Genomic DNA, 16,651 nt, shown 5'->3' with positions numbered 1-16,651 from the left:
TATAGGCACAGAGCTCATATACGGCGGGTGCCAAACAAATGTATACACACTTTAAGAAAGGTGACAACTGGATTACAATTGTAATACTCAATATATACCAATAACACAACATGAATACAAGTCATGTGTATACATTTTTTTTGGCTACTCCGGGATATTTTATGAAGAATGCCCTCATCTATTAGCACTGTGGGAAATGGGCATTTGGACAGTTATTAGTGATATTCAAGGATGTTTTTGGGCTTTTTTATTCATGAGATTTGATTGTATTATTATTAGTGAATCAATGAATAAAGGAATAACAATACATACATAAAGGAATAAAAAGGTGTCCAGTATAGAACAGTGATGAGTACTCTGAGATATATGAATCAAAGATTTTGAGTAAACGTTGTAACTTTGAGGTCTGTTAGAAAAAAGAAGTCTAGTTATTTCCTTTGAGGGTGAGGGGCTTATAGCAAAGGTTAGGAGTAGTCTGAGATCAGGTTCCTGAGCTTTAGTTCTTAATGTCTGTGAAATGTATCGTAAGTGAAACCATGCAAGAATAAATAAAAGTGTGTCAGTGAATGATGACCAATTATGTGAGTCTGCAGTGAAACAAGGATTATTGTTAATTCTATTATTTCCTGAAGTACTGAGTTTCATAACCTAAGTAGAGGAAGTCTCTCTTACCATTTTCCATAAAGATGTATCCTATTCTATGAGAGTCCGTGTTGGCGTTTTGCATTGGTGGTGGGTAGCTGGTTGTTGGTTTTATTTAGAAAAGGAACAAATCATTTAGGAAGTCTCTCTTACCATTTTCCATAAAGATGTATCCTATTCTATGAGAGTCCGTGTTGGCGTTTTGCATTGGTGGTGGGTAGCTGGTTGTTGGTTTTATTTAGAAAAGGAACAAATCATTTACATTAAAAATAATTGTTTAAATAAGTGCCCAATTGAATGAAGGCCAAGCCTGGGCTACTATTGAAAATATGATACTAGGTATGATCACACTGATTTTGTTCACTAGTATTTGAAAAAAACAAAAGAGGACCCAGCAGCTTGTAACTGTGGACAGTGAGCATATGTGCCGATACTAGAGTTAGTCAGTGTTCTTGTCCAGTGTCTTGGCTTGCATTCATTTTGAATGTATTGTTAAGGTGAATGAATGAACGAATGAGTTTATAGTTTGGTCAGTTATTTAAAAGAAGGTGAGCATGGGTCAGTGCGGAATAGGTGTCATGAAACAAAGATAATTAAATCATTTTAGCTGAAGAAAAAGAAATGTAGATTTACCTGACTTTAGACAAAGTCCATATCGCAATGATGTGAAATGATATTTCAGTTCTTGACTACTGATGGGTTTTACTCTTCTTCTTTAAAAAAAAAAAAGAATAAATGATCAAATTATTTTTTGAGTAATTAAATGAGAAAAACAGGAATGAGTCGATAAGTGTATAAATTAGGGTAAATCTTACACTAATGCTTCATGGCAATGCACAAATATATGGCCCTTAAAAGATGAATGAGCTGTTTACTATGTGGTTAGGGAGTATATAGATGGATCGTAGTACTAGTTACATTTATTACTCTAGTGTGGGGTGCTGCATTTAACAGTATTTACTACATTAATGAAACATTAAGCAGTAAATAAGTCAATATACAAAAACTAGAGTCATTCTTGTGCCAGTAATGAAAATGTAATAGGAACCAAGTTGTACGATTAATCTAGTACCTCATGATTTCAGTCCACTAAAAAAATGCTGGGTCTATGCTGTTCCGTTCTTCATAAAATGTTCATTTGACTTTACAGAATGGAAACACAATAGCTGATTTGTTTTCACAATAGCCGATTTAATTATTCAATAGTAATAAATAGTTTTTACCTCTCAGGTTAAGGAGCCTAGAGACTGTAGTAGATAATAGTCAAAATGCACAACCTTGGTTTAGGTGGTTTGTTCATTATGACATTATGTCAGAGGAATAAATACTAAATAATGTAAATAAAATCAAAAGATGCCACGCAGGGACCAATAATGGAAATTAACCAAAGTTTATGATTAATCCAATTCAGGGCAACTGAACTCCATTGAAAAATGATGGAGGGCTTTTAGTCATTTTCAGAGTTTTTAATATAATATTTTATTTTGTACCATGGTTAATTTAAGCATTTCTTCAGTGATCAAGATCTTAGCCATTAACTCCTGGGAGCAGGAGCAGATAGGAAGAGGGAAGACGTATCATTGTGAGATATGACTGTGGTTGGTTGATCATTGTATTGTGTTGGTTATGTATCTCTGTGTAACAAATTACCCTACAATTTCGTGGCTGAAAACAACAGCAAGCATTTGTTATCTGTTACAGTTTCTATAGGGCAGGAATCCAGGAGAGGCTTAGTGGGCAGTGTTACCGTAGGGTCTATTGTGTGGTTGTAGTCAAGATGTCAGGCAGAATTGCAGTCATCTGGAAGCTTGACTGAGGCTGAAGGATGGCTCACTCACATGGCTGGAAAGTTGGTGTGGGTTGCTGGTGGGAGGCCACAGTTCCTTCCTTCATGGACCTTGTTTCAGGACAGCTTGAGTATCCTCACAACACCACAGCTGAGTTCCTTTACAGCAGTTAATCCAAGAGAGAGGAAGGTGGAAGCCTGGATGTATTTATAGCCTAGATTCAGAAGTCAGACACCATTTCTTCCACAGTATTCTAACTGGTCATAGAGGCCAAGCATGATTTAATATGGGAGACTGCAGAAAGCTATGAATACCAGCAGTCATGGCCATTGGGAACCATCTTGGGGGCTGGCTACCACATGTACCATGTTTAAAACATGGAAAAATTGAATAAAAGAACTGCAAACATAGACAAAGTATAAATATGGGATTGATGTAAAGCAAGGAAGTTGATAATCTGTATGCATAATGCTGAGATCCATTGCAAAACAGATGTAATCTCTTATTTTATGGAAAACAAGCCTATAGATACAGCTTAATGATAGTCTATGATCTTGTTTTTAGGGTTTTTGATTCATGTATATTGACTTTGTTATTATTAGTGACTGAACGAGGGGATCAGTAACAAAGATACAAATGAAGGGTACCAAGCATGGACCCATGATGAACATTCTGGGGTGTCTGAATCGATGATTTTGATTAAACCCTGTAACCCCGAGGTCAGAGGCCTAGTTAAGCCTCTATGATAAATGAGCTTTCAGCTGAAGTTAGTAATATTTAGGATTTTGTTATTTGGCTCTTAAGTTTCATAGGCTAAGATTGTATTACTAGAGGGGAATTAGTAAATGATTAAATAAATATATGAATGAAGACAAGGTGAGCCATATGTGACCTTGTTATGGGAGTATGTAGTGTATTAATTACTATTAATGCAGTTCTGAGGCACTCAGCTCCAACATAAGTTGATTAAATATAATCCCTATTTGGGTAAGGAGAATATAGAGAGAAACACCTAGAAATCAGGGCTGTTGTTCTCATTTTGGGGAGGTGCTGGTAGCTTATTGAAAACAAGGAAATGTGATCTAGTTGGCTATGTCTGTGAGTAATGAGCACATGAACAGCTGTTAATACCATTCAAATTTCTAATCCACTCTGTATATTCATGAATATTGATGAGGTTATGAGCGAATGTATAAATATATTCATCTCTCAACAAATTATTTTGAAAAGGGTAAAGCAGGATTTCTCAGTTTCCCACTGTTGACATTTGGGGCTGGATAATTCATGGGAGGCTGTCCTGTCACTGTCCTCTACTCACTAGATCATAATATTGACCCCTCTCTCCCAGTTGTGACAATACAAAATGTATCCAGACATTGGCAAATGTCGCCTGGGGGCAACATTGTCCCCATTTAGAACCCCTGGGGTAAAGCATGGACCAATGAACGGCATGTGTTAAAAAACAATGTGAATTATTTGTCCTGTTGTACCTTGCTGATACTCAGATAAAGAAAAAAACAAACCAGGTTCTTCCCACTTTTGGGTCAGGTTCATATGTATAGTTGCATTTAATTGTATTACAATTTGGGTTGTTGACGGGTTGTGTTTTCTCTGGAAAAATAAACTGATGTTTAAATTTTCATGAGTACAAAATAAATGAAGAAGCAAAACAATGAATGAATAAATAATTACATAAAGTAGGGTCTAGCATGGACTATTGGTGAAATTGTGCCAGTGAAAAAAGGATTGAAATTCATCCAATCCTTCACAAGTGACATCCATTATTAGGAAAAATGTTCTATGTTCTTACCATGTGGATAGAGATTATATAGAAGGAAACTTGCAATAGTTACTTCATATTCTTGTGTTGGGTGTTAGAGAAGTCAATAAATAATATTTCAGGCCATGCTTGGGCCATTGATTAAAATGTGGCATGAATAAGGTTTAGGATTAATCTCATACAGGCCAACTAATATCCCTCGAAAAATTTAAATGTACTCTTATATTCTTTTGTAAATCTGCTTTTATTCCTCCACCCAATGGACACATAATACCTAACTTAATTATTCTCCACTGGTGAACATTTTGGCAGTCATTTTTGTAGGTAATATGTATTAAAACAGATCTAAGCCATAATCAAAGTTCGTGTCTTTGATTTGGGGGTTTGTTCATGGGTTTTAATATTTCAGAGAAATAATTGGGTACATATTTAAAGAAAATTAAAAAGAGCACCATTCATTGACCAATGGTAGGAATTTATTATGAACAAAAATAAAATTAGATTATTCCGGTTCAGCACAAATGAGGCTGTTAAATAAGATAAGATGGAGGGCGTTTCCATCAGTTTCAGAGTGGAATACTATTCCATTTTATTTTTGCAGCACAGCTAACTTAAATTTCCACAAGTGACCTAGTCTGTTGCCTCTTTAAAAGGAGCACATACTCGTAGAAGCACACATCAAGATGTGTGGGCTCATGGTCATTTGCTGGACCATATTTAAAATATGGAAAAATTAAATGAAAAGGAGCAAGCATGGATTAACAATGAGTACGCGATTTCAGAGAAGCACGGATTTTAATTATACGTGTGTGTGACATTAAGATTCATCTGTTGATCTCAGCAACTTCAAGGTTCTTATTCTTGGGATTTGGGGATTTTTATTGTGTCAATTTTGTTATTGTTAGTTAATCAATGAATGAATCAATAAACAAAGGTGCAAATGAGTGAAGAAAACGAGTGCGAAGGCTAGACCAATGATGAGTATCCTGAGGTGTTTGAATCAAGAATGCTGATTAAGCCCTATAGCTCTGAGATCCATTAGAAAAAGAGACTTACCCTATTATCTCTGTGGGAAATGAGCATATAGCGTAAGTTAGGAAGTGTCAAATCTTGTTCTTGGTCTGTTGGCACTCTTCAGTATAGACTATACGTTTATAAGTAAGTCAATGTGTGAATAAAAGCATGAAATGCATAAATGAATGAAGACAAGGAGGATCTTGATTGGACTAATTATGAGAATACGAGTATATAATGAAATTAGGAACAGGACTAATACCATTTGGAAGTGTTGAGTTCCAATAAAATAAATAGATCAAGGCTCTTACACTTTTGGGTAAGGAACATAAAAAGAACTATATGTACCATATTTCCCCGAAAATAAGACTTACCCCGAAAATAAACCCCAGTTAAGATCGTCAGCCAGACGGATGCATTTAGTATGTTATGATGATGTTCCAGAAGAAGATGACATGACTGTATTTGAATAAATGTAGATTGTTGTACAGGAAAAAAATAAGACATCCGCTGAAAATACACCCTAATGCGTCTTTTGGAGCAAAAATCAATATAAGACCCGGTCTTATTTTCAGGGAAATACGGTAAAAGGCAATGTTGCTGATAATGGGTAGCAGATATTTGCTTTGATGTTGCCTCTGTTTTTAAGACTTTTTTTTTTTAAAGGAGGGCTCAGCTCACAGTGGTCCATGTGGGGATCCAACCGACAACATCAGTGTTAGCTCCATGCTCTAACCAACTGAGCTAACTGGCCACCCCCAATTAAGACTTCATTTTTTTAGAGCAGTTTTAGGTTCACGGCAAAACTGAGGAGAACGTACAGCGATTTCCCATAATTCCTCTACTCCCACACATGCACAACCTCCCCCACTGTCAGCATCCCCCACCAGATGGGACATTTGTTGTAATCGATGAACTTACACTGACACATCATTATCCCAAATGTCTATAATTAGCCCAAAGTCTATAATTTGCATTAGGGTTCACTCTTGGTTTTAAATCTAATGGCTATAGACAAATATGTAATGGAATGGCATGTATCCATCTTTATCGTATCATGCAGAATATTTCACTGCCCTGAAAATCCTCTGTGCTCCACCTATTCATTCTTTTCTCCCCTCTAACCTCTGGCAGTCTCTAATCCTTTCACTGTCACCACAGTTTTGCCTTTTCCAGAATGTTATATGGTTGGAATCATATAGTAAGTAACCTTCCATCCTGCCTTTTTCCACTTATCAATATGCATTTAAGTTTTCTCCATGTCGTTTCATGGCTTCAATAGATCATTTCTTTTTTAGTGCTGAATAATATTCCATTGTTTGGATGGCACACAGGTTGTCCTTTTGCCTACTGAGGGACATCTGTTTGCTTCCATGTTTAGGCAATTATGAATAAAGCAGCTGTAAACATCCATATGCAGGTTTTTGGGTGGACATACTTTTTCAACTCCTTTGGGTAAATACCAGGGCGTGTGACTGTTAGTTAGTTCTTATGGTAAGAATGTGTTTAGTGTTTTAAGAAACTGCCAAACACTTGTTCTACTAGATGTGTAGTGGTATCTCATTTCCAAATGGGCGTTTCCCTGATGACATCTGATGTGGAGCATCTTTTCATGTGCTCATTTGTCATATGTGTATCTTCTTTGGTGATGTGTCTGTCAAGGTCTTTGGACCATTTTTTAACTGGGTTTTTTGCTTTCTTATTGTGGATTTTTAAGATTTCTTTGTATGTTTTGGAGAATAGTCATTTATCAGATATGTCTTTTGCAAATATTTTTTCCCGGGCTATGGCTTGTCTTTTGTTCTCTTGACAGTTTCTTTGCAGAGCAGAAACTTTTAATTTTAATTAAGTTCAGGTTATCAATTATTTCGTTCGTGTATCGTATCTTTGGTGTTGTATTTAAAAGTCATCTCCAAACCCAAGGCCATCTACGAGTATATAGGAAAGCGATTGACTTAATATTTTCTACACAGATGACCATATCATCTGTTAACAAAGACAGTTTTGTTTCTTCCTTCACTAATAGCATACCTTTTATTTTCTTTCTTTATTGCATTAGCCATAACTTCCAGTACAATGTTGAGAAGGAGTGTTGAGAGGGAATATCCTTGCACTGCTCCTGATCCTGCTGTGGGAAAGCTTCTAATTTCTCGTCATTAACATGATGTGGGCTGTAGGTTCTTTTTCAATTTTGAGGAAATTCTTCTCTTCATAGTTACTGATGAGTTTTTATCATGAATAGGTGTTGGATTTTGCCAAATGCTTTTTCTGCATCTATTGGTATGAGGTGATTTTTTTTCCTTAACCTGTTGATGTGACAAATTAAATTAATTGACTTTAAAATTTTTTTTAAAAAATTATTATTAGTTTCAGGTGTACAAAACAATGTAATAGTTAGACATTTATACCCCTCACAAAGTGATAACCCTCCTCCCCCAATCTACTAACCCTCTGACATCCTATATAGCTGTTACAATTACAATGACTCTAAATTAATTGACTTTTTTTTTTTTAAATTGGGGAATATTGGGGAACAGTGTGTTTCTCCAGGGCCCATCAGCTCCAAGTTGTTGTCCTTCAGTCTAGTTGTGGAAGGCGCAGCTCAGCTCCAAATCCAGTTGCCGTTTTCAATCTTTAGTTGCAGGGGGAGCAGCCTACCATCCCGTGCAGGAATTGAACAGGCAACCTTTGTTGTTGAGATCTCGTGCTATAACCAACTGAGCCATCCGGCCGCTCCATTGGCAGCTCAGCGGTGCTTGTTGTCTTCAATCTGGTTGTGGAGGGCGCAGCTCACTGGTCCATGTGGGAATCGAATGAGCAACGCTGTTCAGAGCTCGTGCTCTAACCAACTGAGCCATCCGGCCGCCCTAAATTAATTGACTTTTGAATGTAGAACTAGCATTGCATACTTTGGATAAATTCCAGTTGGTCATTGTGTAGTTCTTTTTATACATTGCCGAAATTCAATTTGCTTATATTTGTCGAGGATTTTTGCATTTTTGTTCATGAGAAATATTGTTCTGTAGTTTTTTTTGTTTTGTTTTGTTTTCTTCCTTGTAATGCTTTTGTCTGGTTTTGGTGTTAGGGTGATGCTGGTCTCAAAGAATGAGTGAGGAAGTATTTCTTCTGCTTCTATCTTCTGAAAGAGATTGTAGAGAACTGGTATAATTTCTTCTGTAAATATTTGGTAGAATTCACCAGTGAACCCACCTAGGCCTGATGCTTTCTATTTTGGAAGGTTATTAATTATTGATTACTTTTCTTTAATAGTTATTGGCCTATTCATATTTTCTATTTCTTCTTGTATGAATTTTGGCAAATTGTGTCTTTTGAGGAATAGGTGCATTTCATCTAGCACATTTGAGGTCATAGAGTTGTTCATAGTATTCTGTGACAATCCTTTTTATGTCCATGGGGACTGTAGTGATCTCTCCTTTTTCCTTTCTGATATTAGTAATTTGTGTCCTCTTTCTTTTTTTCTTAGCCTGACTAGAGGCTTAATGATTTTATTGATCTTTTTAAGGAATCAGATTTGGCTTCATTGATTTTTCTCTATTGATTTCTGGTTTAAATTTCATTGATTTCTGCTTTAATTTTTATCATTTACTCTGCTAACTTTGGATTTAATTTTTTTTTTTTTTTTTCTAGTTTACTAAAGTAGAATCTTAGATCACTGATTTTAAAACTTTTCTTTAAATAAAAATTGTATACTGTATTTAAGGTGTACAATAGGATGTTTTGATATCCGTACACATAGTAAAATAATTACTATAGTCAAGGTAATTAACGTATATATCTCCTCAAATAGTTATCATTTTCTTTCTTTTTTGGTTTTGTGATTGGAGAACCTGAAATCTACTGTCTTAGCCAGTTTCCAGTATACAGTATGATATTATTAAATGTAGTCATCATGTTGTACATTAGATCTCTAGAACTTATTCATTCTGCGTAACAGATGTCTGTACCCTTGACAGACATCTCCCTATTTCCTCCATCTCTCCATTGCTGGTAACCACCATTCTACTCTGCTTCTATGAATTCCACTTTTTTAGATTTCACATATAAGTGAGATCGTGCAGCATTTTCTTTCTGTAACTGGCTTATTTCACTTAGCATAATGTCCTCCAGGTTCATCCATGTTATTGAAAATGACAGGATCTTTTTTTTTTAAGTCTGGATAATATTCCACTGTGTGTGTATACCACAATTTCTCTATTCATTCATCTGTGAACAGATACTTAGTTTCTCTTTTCTAATATGCATTCAATGCTACAAATTTCCCTTTAAGTGCTACTTTTGCTGCATCCATTTTTAAAAGAAACAGGAAGTATTAACGTAAATGGGTATTTGATTGAGTATATATATCTCATTGAATGAGAAGCAGTTATGAACACATGCTGACAGTATGTCACATGGGAAATGTTATGATTGATCATTGTATTCACTAAATTTTATTAACAACCCCAAAATTATATACCCAGTTATTTTTGTGATTAGCAAGAAGATAGACAAATGTTAATATCATTCAGGATTTATTTCTCGTGTCTTTGCATTCACAGATACTTAAGTATTGTTATAATAGAATGAATAAAATCCTATCTTAATTATTTCAAATATAGATCAATGAATACCATCTTTTAGGCGACAATGATAATTATTAGTTTGGGTTTTCACTACTGATGTTTATAGAAAGAAAAATTCCTAGCCTACTCCCATTTTTGATAAGGGACATGTAGATCATTGCATTTATTTCTTACTATTTTTTTAATCAAAGTTTATCGGGGTGACAATGGTTAGTAAAGATACATCTGTTTCAAGTGTACTATTCTGTAATACATCATCTATATATCATATTGTTTGTTCACCACCCAGAATCAGTTCTCCTTCTATCACCACATATTTGATCCTGTTTATGCTCTTCTACTGCCCCCTTCCTCCTTATCCTCTGGTAACCACTTAACTATTGTCTATGAGTTTTTGTTTCTCTATTTGTTTGTCGTGTTCCTTTGTTGCTTTCAATTTTATATCGCACATATCAGTGAAATCATGGTTCTTGACTTTTGCTGTCTGACTTATTTCACTTAGCCTAAAAGAGCACTGCATTTAATAGTCTTTCTGTTCTGGATTACTGGATGGTTTACCGGTTTGACTATTTAATATAATGAACATATGGCTAAGTCATCCCATAAGTAATTTAAATGAATAAGTGAATGAATAAATGAACATATAAAACAGAATCAAGCATGAGTCATTGAGAATGTGAAATAAGGATTTAAGTGTACTCAATTCTGCAAAAATAGCATCCATTAAAATTATCTTTTCTGTTAAAACTGTTACATATAAAGATATTTTTGATAGATGTTGTTCTTGTTCTTGTGTGGTGGATTCAAAAGTGGCTATTACATTATTTAAAAGTAAAAGTAAAATAAATACTGGACTAATGAAAAAGGACCCAAGTTGATTGCTCTCTAGTTTCAGGTAATTAATATACATTAATAATCTAGGTTAATTCTACTTTGTCCTCCACAGAATGACTCCAGGACAGCATTCATTTTCTAAGAAACAAAATCTTGGCAGTTGGCTCTGCGGATAAAGACCATAGTAAGTAAATCAAAGTTCCCATCGTTGGTTGGGGTGCTTTGTTTAGTGGTTTTTCAAAAGAATCAAAGCCTATAAAAGAAATAAAACCCCCCAAGTATGGACCAGTGATGGGAATATGTTCTGAATAAAAAATTACGTTTAATCTAATTTAGCACAACTGAGGTAATTAAAAAAAGATAGTATCATTTCATTCATTTGTAGAACTATGTAATATTACATTTTATTTTCCTCCACAAACGACTTAAACATTTTCATATTGGTGTAGTCCTGACTGATAACTCTGTGTGTGGCAACCCATAAGCAAATGGAAGACACTGTGTTTGAGAAGGGGTTAAAGATCATGGTTTCACCACTTTTCATTGAACCATCTTTAAAACATGGGATAATTAAATAAAAGAAAGCTGCAGAAGGACCAATGGTAAATGTGGATTTGGTATGAAGCATGGATGTTAATCGATCACACATGTTGTCTGAGGTCCATTGTAAAAAGAGATCTAGTCTATTCCCTCAATGGGGAAAGAACCACGAATGGGAAGATCTTGTTCCCGGAATTTTATGATTGTATTGTTACTCATGGGTCAATGAATAAATAAATAAATGACAGTATAAAGGAAGAAAAACATGCCTGGACCAATGATGAGTACCATGGGGTATCTGAAACAGGAGTTTTGATTAAACCCATATGCAACTCTGAGGTCCACTACAAAGAAACACATAGTTAGTCCCCATGTGGGAAATTTGCCCATGTTATCTTGTGCGTGGGTTTTTGTGGTTCTTGGGGAATGGATTGTATTTTTATTATAAAATTGACCCACAAGTAAATAAAATGTATCAGTGAAGGAAAAAAGTGGACAGGTCATGCACCTATTATTAAGGACTATAATGAAACATGGATTATTATTAAAATCTGGCTGAGACTCGACACCCATTGAATTAACAGTAAAGGCTCTTCCTGCTCTGCAAAAGAGTATACAGTCATTTGTACATTAACAGTCAGAGTTTTTGTTCTGTGTTGCTGGTGGGTTGCTGACTGATTTTTTTATTACGGAAATGAAAACACTTTTACTCATATAAATAGTTCGTTAAATAACCACATAATTGAAAGCCAAGCAGAGACCAATGATGAGAATGTTTTATATGATAACACTCATAATTAATCCAATCTTTTTAAAATTGATTTTTATTAAAACAATAAAAGAGAAACAAGTCTGTTATACTCGATGGCAATGACCGTGGGCAGCCATACATTTTGTTCCATGTTTTTGTCTAGTGAATAAGATCACAGATGTCTTTTTATAAGAGATATCTTACAGGTTTCTCTTGTATAAGAGAAAGAAGGTATAATTTTATATCGTAATCTATTTTAAACAGTCAGCAAACCACGGCCCAGTTAGGAACACATATTATGATACAAGGATACTGATGCATCTTGTTTTCCAACAACACACATTCTAGGAAAAATTCCAGGTGCTTCTATTTATTGAAGTGTATACCTAGATCTTTGCAAGTTGTAGTAGTTTGGTTCTAAGTTAGTGTTTAACCATTCTGAGTCTTCTTTAGAAAAATGAGGATATGATATTATTATTCCCTGAATAAGAAAATAAACCAGTTAAGTGAGTGAATCGATGAATATATATAGTGGAGGATTGGTGAGACTGTACTTTGAAGCAAATGAAATATATCCAATTCTGTCCAAATAAGTCCTATAGAAAGATGACCTTGGCTCTCCCTATGTTGGAAGCAAGTAAAGTTAGGTGTCTTTAATTTAATAGTTTTTATTTTGTGTTGAGCAATGAATTCAATGGTGTTCATATTATTTAATAGTAAAGTTTAAGTAAGTAAATGAAAGATTGACATTCTTGAGAAAATGAGAAGTGATGTGAAGTAGTGTTTATGATTAATCTAGACCTCTGACAAATTTCAATTTTAAAAGGCGAATGGTGTCTTCATTGTTTTAAAAACTAGGCTATGTGTTTTCCTTTATAGAATGAACACCACACTGCTGATTGAATTATCCTGTGATTATGAAGACCCTGGCTGTTACTTCTGGGACTAAGAAGCGTAAAGACTGATGTAAGTAAACATCAACATAGGTGTTCTAAGCTTCGATGGGGGTTATACATGGGAACCCACAAAATTATTTCAATAAGATAGTTAAATAATATATGGAATTAAGGAATGTCAATCATGAGCCCATGATTTGAATGTGTCATGAACCAAAATTTATGATAAATTATACTCAGCCCCACTAAGGACCATCACTAAAGTGACGGACATTTCACATAGTTTCAGAGCAGTTGAACTTCCCATTTAACATTTGCCTAATGCCTTCCTTCTTTGATAACGATCTCAGTTGTTAACTCTTTGAAGCTGGAGTAGCTTAGAAGACGGCAGATGGCAGTTGTGGGCTAAGATGATAGGTCTATGGTTATTGATTACACCAACTTTGATATATGGACAAGTCCATTAAGGGGGGAGCAGGTGGACACTAGTCATAAGGAAGGGATAGATAGGAAGGAGGGGCGCTAATTCCCTAGGTGGAAAACAGGTTCATGTGAAGAGTTTGCCCTATGTGAACAAGGGCAGTGAACAGATCTCGGTTGTTAGTAAGGCTTTCGTTCTGTTTTGTGTCATTAAAGGTTATTGATCATATAACTATTATTTGTGAACCTGGGAATGAATGAATCAATTCAAAAGCATAAGTGAGGGGAGCAATAGAAAGCCATGCCTGGATCAATGATGAGTATTGGTGGAGGTACTGAATCAATGCCTTTGATTAAGCCCTCTGTGTGACTCTGAGGTCCGTTATGGAAAGAGCACTGGTCAATATTCCCTGTAGAAATTAGCTAGGAGTAGAAGTTAGGAAAATTCAATAAACTTGTCCCTGGGCTTTTGTGGTTCATGGGTATAGATTGTATTATTTCAAGTGAATCAATGCACGAGTCCATACATAAAGAAATGTATGTATGAAAGACCCAGAGGCCTACTCATGGAATAATTAGGAAAGTGCAATAAAATAAGCTTTAATATTAAAATAATTCAGTAAAATGGACAGGTTTATAATTATCTTTCATACGGAACATATTAGTATCTGTAGTTAGGAGGCAGTGTTTTGAGGTTTTGTAGCTTTTTTTTTTTCTATATTAAGAAAAGGGAAAGTGTTTGCATCAGTCAATAACCAATTAAATAGCCATCTACTTAATAAATGTTCATATAGGTGGATATTTGTCATTGTTATAGATCTTAATCTTGGGCTAGATGGTGGACTTAATAGTGTTTATTATATTATTTAAAGCTAAGAATTCGATGCTGAATTAGCAAAAAATTACATTTTTGAGCCAAAGGTTTATTGTTATCTAGTTCTGCCTGACTAACAACTAATAAAAAAATCTAAATCTAGTCTAAAGCTCCTTTTTCCTTTCCAGAGTGAACATAGGACAGCTGATTTAAAGAATTGTCATCGTGATCAAGGAGCATAAAGACTAATAATATAAGTAAGTCCCTTAGTTCATATTCTTTGTTTGCATAGTTTGTTCATGGGTTTTATCTAAAGGATGTCAAAGTAATCATTCTGTACTACATACATGAAATGAAATGCTCCAAATGTGGAACAATGATGGAAATGTGTTATATGCCAAAAATTAGATTTCATCTAAATCAGCACAACTGAGGTCATTTTAGAAGAAGACAGAAGTTATTTAATTGATTCTCAGAGCAGTTTAATATTATTCTTTATTTTCTGCCATGGTTGATTTAACCATTCTCATATGGGTAGAGCTGGCTGGTAACTCTTTGGGGACAGTCCAGAGGTGACTGAAGATGGTGGTTTCATTATTTTTCACTGAGACATCTTTGACATAGGGATGCATGAAATAAAAGAGGGCCACCCAGGAAGCAATGTGGACTATACAGCGCAGGGGTGTTGGCCCATCCACACGGGCAGCTTGAGTACCATTACGAAAGAGATGTAGTTTATCAGCTCTATGGGACAAGTGCCTACATTCAAGGATCTTGTTTTCAAATTTTGTGATTGTTTTATTATTTGCGAATCAGAAAATCAATCAATTTAAAAAGTTCCCAGCATGGACCAGTGATGAATGTCATGGGGTTTCTGAAACAAGAATTTTGATTAAACCCATCTGTAACTCTGAGGTCCATTACGATGAGACATCTCATTATCCTCCGTGGGAAACGAGCCGACAGCACCTTATTCTTGGGCTCTCATGATTTGGGGTATGAATTGCATTATTATAATAAAATTAGCCCACTAATGAAGAAATATATCAATGAATAAAAAAGAAACGATACGCATGCACTACTTTTTAAGGCATATAATGAAACATGGATAATTAGTAAAACAATTTTAAGATTCTCAGTCCCAACCAATTAATCGTCGAGGCTCTTACACTTTGGTAAGGAGAATGTGGTCATCTGTAAGAAGAGTGAATATTCTTGCTCTGTGTTGAGGTGGATTGCCAATTGATCATTTTATTAAGGAAAGGGAAATACATTTCCCTAAGTAGTTGATTGAATAAACTGTAATCGAGAGGGAGATCGGGAGCAACGATGAGATGTTTGATAACATTAATGATTAAAGCAATCTTTTTATGCAATTTTGTGGAAGCCAAGATGAAAGGCACCAATTTGCTGTTCTTTTGGGTAATGACTTAGGACACTTGTAAATATTACACATGTAAACATTATTCAAGGCACTTATCCAGTGTGGGTGGGCTCACATACGTATATTGAAGTATAATTATAAGTGAACAAATGTATACATTTATATCTCAATCAATTTTTTTTAAAAGTCAGCTAACAATACATCAATGGAAAGCAGGCAGTTGGCTGTAAGATCATGATTCATCATATTTTACACAAGCGATATCCATAGGAAGACAGAGTTCTAGGCCTTTCTCATGGTCTTTCTCTAGGCCTTTCGCATATAGACATTGATAAATAATAGTGTTTCAGTTCTGTTTTGATGGTTGTTGTTTAAACTTTTTGGAATTTTTTTAGGAAAATGAAGGGATGGTCTTATTACGTGATTCAATAATTAAATAAATGAATGAATAAATCAGTATATTAAGTAGGGCTAAGCTTAGACCATTGGTGAGATTGTGCCATGAACTGAATCTTCTTCCGTTTACCCAGTTTTGCACAAAGTTCAGTAAAAAAGGTGATCTTGACTCTTGCCTATGTGGATACCAAATACAGACAGATATTCCTAATAACGATAGTTGTTTTTCTTCTGCTTACTTCTAGAGTCTCTGGTGTTCATTACATTATTTAAAACAAAAATTGCGTAAGTTAATAAATATAAGGTAGTGCTTTCTCTTTTAAAATGTGGAGAATAGTTTGCAAATGGAGGCTTCTGGTTACTTGCTTATCAATCATTTAAAATAACGAAATGTAGACTGATTGCGTTTAAACTTTGCCCATGTGGGAATCAAACCGGCAGCCTTTGGCGTTAGGAGCACGGAGCTCCAACCGCCTGAGCCACCGGGCCGGCCTGGAAAATGTTTCTTAGTTTTGTATAAAATGGTAGTTTATTATATCATCTTTAAAATATGCATGTAAAATCAAAGAGGCCCAAGCATGGACCAATCAGGAATATGGAATTGATACGATGCGAGGAAGTGGATGAATACATATTTGCGACTGTGTAGCATCGCACAAAGAAGAGGGCTTGTCCTCTACCTCTGTGGGAAGTTAAATTTCAGGACATGTTCATATCTTCAAGGATCTTGTTATTTTCCTAGTTCTTGGGCATTCATTGTATTATTATTAATGAATCATCAAATAAGTCAAGAACAATATATTACGTGAA

The 16,651-nt window shown here is 35.1% G+C and overlaps 5 non-coding genes and 1 pseudogene across 5 annotated transcripts; all 6 read left to right on the top strand.

Annotated features, from left to right (window-relative positions):
- Positions 1-338: 338 nt before the first annotated feature.
- On the top strand, positions 339-410 carry LOC117024303 (small nucleolar RNA SNORD113/SNORD114 family). The gene has a single exon (XR_004423384.1). It is a non-coding gene; the product is annotated as a small nucleolar RNA SNORD113/SNORD114 family (small nucleolar RNA).
- Positions 411-3,082: 2,672 nt separating this feature from the next.
- Positions 3,083-3,154, top strand: LOC117024309 (small nucleolar RNA SNORD113/SNORD114 family). Its single transcript, XR_004423389.1, has one exon. It is a non-coding gene; the product is annotated as a small nucleolar RNA SNORD113/SNORD114 family (small nucleolar RNA).
- A 2,022-nt stretch (positions 3,155-5,176) lies between these two features.
- LOC117024310 (small nucleolar RNA SNORD113/SNORD114 family) lies at positions 5,177-5,248 on the top strand. Its single transcript, XR_004423390.1, has one exon. It is a non-coding gene; the product is annotated as a small nucleolar RNA SNORD113/SNORD114 family (small nucleolar RNA).
- A 6,202-nt stretch (positions 5,249-11,450) lies between these two features.
- Positions 11,451-11,525, top strand: LOC117024295 (small nucleolar RNA SNORD113/SNORD114 family). The gene has a single exon (XR_004423379.1). It is a non-coding gene; the product is annotated as a small nucleolar RNA SNORD113/SNORD114 family (small nucleolar RNA).
- A 2,028-nt stretch (positions 11,526-13,553) lies between these two features.
- On the top strand, positions 13,554-13,630 carry LOC117024298 (uncharacterized; annotated as a pseudogene).
- Positions 13,631-14,907: 1,277 nt separating this feature from the next.
- LOC117024293 (small nucleolar RNA SNORD113/SNORD114 family) lies at positions 14,908-14,982 on the top strand. Its single transcript, XR_004423377.1, has one exon. It is a non-coding gene; the product is annotated as a small nucleolar RNA SNORD113/SNORD114 family (small nucleolar RNA).
- The last annotated feature ends 1,669 nt before the right edge of the window (positions 14,983-16,651 follow it).

Source organism: Rhinolophus ferrumequinum, chromosome 6 (assembly GCF_004115265.2).
Source record: "Rhinolophus ferrumequinum isolate MPI-CBG mRhiFer1 chromosome 6, mRhiFer1_v1.p, whole genome shotgun sequence".
In the NCBI taxonomy this organism is placed as follows: Eukaryota; Metazoa; Chordata; class Mammalia; order Chiroptera; family Rhinolophidae; genus Rhinolophus; species Rhinolophus ferrumequinum.
Note: the sequence above shows the minus strand (reverse complement) of the source record. Positions and strands in the feature narration are given on the sequence as shown.